Below are 3,741 nucleotides of genomic sequence, written 5' to 3' on the forward strand. Positions count from 1 at the left end.
TCCCCAGTGTCTATCACCCAGTCACCCCATCCCTCCCACCCCACCCCCACTCCAGCAACTCTCAGTTTGTTTCCTGCAATTAAGAATTCCTCATATCAGTGAGATCATATTATACATGTCTTTCTCTGTTTGACTTATTTCACTCATTCTTTTATCTCTTCCCTATTACCATCTTCAGAATTATAATTAGTATTAACATTTTGTTGCAATTTATAGGGAGTAATTTGGTAAAATATAACCAATTACTGTTTAATAACAAACTTGGGTTAATGGAAAGGGAACTGCTATATTTCATCCTATGTTCTTTTACCATCCAAAGGTAGGTGAACAGAAAGGGTAGATGATCTTTTCTTTTGTAAATTATTCACTACATGATTTTATTTTTAAGTGGCTTCCCTTTTTAAATTTTTAATATAATTTTTTTCATCATGGTAAGTGTACTCTTTAATCCACCTCACCCACCCCCCATTCTGGTAACTATCAGTTTGTTCTCTATGGTTAAGAGTCTGTTTTCAGAGTGGAATCAGCATTATGTTTTTTATGTCTGTAAAAGTAATACATGTCTCTCTCTTTGTCTCTCTCTTTTTTTTTTCCCTTTGCTCATTTGTTTTGTTTCTTAAATTCCACATATGAGTGAGATCATATGGTATATGTCTTTCTCTGACTTTTTTCACTTAGCATTATACTTTATAGCTCTATCCGTGTTGTTGCAAATGGCAAAACTTCATTCTTTTTATGGCTGAATAATATTCCATTGCGTGTGTGTGTGTGTGTGTGTGTGTATGTGTATGTATATATAACCACATCTTTATCCATTCATTTATCGATAGACACTTGGGCTGTTTCCATAATTTGGCTATTGTAAATAATGCTGCAATAAATATAGGGGTGCATGTATCCCTTTGAATTAGTGTTTTTGTATTTTGGGGGTGAATACCCAGTAGTGCGATAATTGGATCATAAGGTAAGTCTAATTTTAATTTTTTGGGGAACCTCCGTACTGTTTTCCACAGTGTCTGCATCAGTTTGCATTCCCACCAACAGTGCATAAAGGTTCCTTTTACTCCACATCCTCGCCAACACATGTTGTTTCAACTGGCTTTCTTTTTTGATGTTCTCTTTTTAGTTAAATCTGTTTAAATATTTTTAATCTAAATAATTTTTCTGGCTTGTTTTTCAGATTGAACTCATTTGCCAGCAAAATAATATAATAGTATTGGAAGATACAATAAAAAGGCTTAGATCTGTAAGTACATTTTTTATAAATGTATGTTGAGGAATCATTTTTATTCTTAGACTACAAAAAAATGGTTGTGTTTTAGCTCTCGTGCATTTTGTGAACAATAAAAAGTGTCTGTTTTCTAAAATCAGCACTCTGCTTTGGTGCACAGGGGCACTTCCCATCTGTAAGAGCATTGTTGTTCTCGCTCCATTTCATCATTACGCCTTTCTTTCCTAGAGGTGGAGAGAACTTTGGTTGGTTTTATTACTGCCCTTAGCTGTTACTTGATTTAAAATGATGACTGTGAGTAATTTAATTCTCAAAATATAAGATGCATTTGTTTACACATTAACTTTTATCCCTCTTAGTAATAAATATTAAATCAGATGTTGTAAGTTAATTCTGAGTAATGAGTTTTCTTTTTCTAACAATGTGAAATGAAAACTCCTTTTAGACCGTTTAATGTTATCATTTAAAATATTTGGAACACCCTCTCTGAAAGTATATCTATAGTTTTCTCCCAATAAAGTATTGGTAAAATAAAGATTATAAAAGAAAAAATGCTTCTAAATACATTAAGGTGATTGGGAATGTACTTGAAAGTGTATACAAGTATAAAATATCCAGCATTCATTTAATTTATTCATTTATTGAACAATTATTGAACAAAACTTAGATGCCATAAACAGAAGCTTTAATATTAGCATACAAGTTTCCTAAGCAAATTAATTCAATTTCTAGGACTTATAACTAGATATGTGGACATTTCTGGCCTTTCCAAAATTTCTTTACCATTTTTTCTTAAAATTATTGAGTAAATTTGGGGGTTCTTTTAATTAAATAAAAATATAGTACATTTAGAAATGCTAGAAAAAGAAGGCCCCAGAGATTGATGAATTATTTTTAAAATACCAAATTTATTATTTTTAAGGATCCTGTTTATTCAGTTTTCATATAGAAAATGATGCTATAGTGTAGCTTGAAATAATGACCTAATTTTTTCCTCCTTGGCAAGATAATTTTAGAGACTGAAAAAGCACAAAATAAATCTCCTTCCAGACTTGATTCCTTTGTCAAGACTTTAGAAGCAGACAGAGATTACTACAAGAGTGAAGCTCAAAATTTGAGAAGGATGATCAGAAGTAGATCTAAAAGTCCAAGACGCCCATCTCCATCTTCCCGGGTAGGTTTTGGAAACTTACAAATATTGTGGAGTTTGTTGCTCAAACACTTTTATTCTTTGATTTACCTAATATGCAAATAATTCATTTTAATTTGGCATGAATTGGTATATCCAAGAATTGGGGAGACAGAGGTCTCTTTGATGGCACAGTGGACTATTGAATTTAGTTCTTTATCCCTGGTATTGGTAGTAGTTGGGAGGTAATCAGATAAATGTGGACCACTTTGGGATGAACCTGTTTAAAAGAGAAGTGATTTTTAAAACTTTTTTCATCATTTCCTTTCATTGTATGGTCATGTTTGCTTGAGTAGAGATTGTGTACTGCTATTAGTAGCACTGTTTTCTTAGAACCACGTCAAAAAAGAATTTCACATTTCTTATATAATAATTGTAGGGTACAAACTGTGATGTAGAGCTTTTGAAGACGACAAGAGACCGTGAAGAACTTAAATGCATGCTGGAAAAATATGAGCGTCATTTGGCAGAAATTCAGGGTAATGTCAAAGTTCTTACATCTGAGAGAGACAAGACCTTTCTTCTTTATGAACAGGTAAATTTATAAATAACATATCTTAAGTAATAATACTCAATTTTCAAGATATGTAATTTTTTAAGTTCTATAAGAATGCTTAAAACTACCAATCAAATTAACCTAACATTTGGGAATTACTTTGTTCTTAAGGTATTCTTAATGAAATGTAATGTGTTTCCAATACAATAAGTGTATGTGTACATACACACATACACACACACACACACTTATCCTCATATCCAAAAAAGATCATGTACATGTATAGAAATAGTCTGGTTTTTGGCATGAGACATGAGGAAAGTGTTAAATGATAGGAAATGGTGAGTTCAAGGTAAACAGATTGGGTAACAGATTAGAAAATGCTAATATCACTTTGATATACTGTCAGTCACTTTAGGAACTGCTTAAAAGTTGCTTAATTTAGAGTAAAATCAGTTTGTAGTTTATATCCATTTTTAGCTTAAAGTTATATATATAGCTCTTATTAATCATATAGCTTATTTACTCAATAAATATTAAACCCCGTAAATCACCAACATAGTTTATTTTAAAAATACCAAATTTTATTAAGAATTATAGCTACTATATGCAGAGTTCTGCGCTTGACACTCTAAGAGATAGAAAAAAATGATAAAATACCAACACTATTTTCTATGTTCACAGTCTACTTGGGGAGATAAAGTATATTGTCTTGTATGTATTTTTTGTTACATAAGTATAAGTGGTCCAGAAGATGTTGTAAGAAATAAAAGAAGTGGGTATTTTTAGTTGTTGTGATCAAGGAAATCTTTGCTAGATGATATG

At 31.5% G+C, this 3,741-nt stretch overlaps 1 long non-coding RNA gene across 1 annotated transcript; it reads left to right on the top strand.

Annotated features, from left to right (window-relative positions):
* Nucleotides 1-1,156: 1,156 nt before the first annotated feature.
* LOC145718305 (uncharacterized) lies at nt 1,157-3,063 on the top strand. Its single transcript, XR_014141712.1, has 3 exons — nt 1,157-1,246; nt 2,238-2,405; nt 2,800-3,063. It is a non-coding gene; the product is annotated as an uncharacterized LOC145718305 (long non-coding RNA).
* The last annotated feature ends 678 nt before the right edge of the window (nt 3,064-3,741 follow it).

Source organism: Leptonychotes weddellii, unplaced genomic scaffold, assembly GCF_054177405.1.
Source record: "Leptonychotes weddellii isolate Sample4059 unplaced genomic scaffold, ASM5417740v2 HiC_scaffold_13745, whole genome shotgun sequence".
Taxonomy (NCBI): domain Eukaryota; kingdom Metazoa; phylum Chordata; class Mammalia; order Carnivora; family Phocidae; genus Leptonychotes; species Leptonychotes weddellii.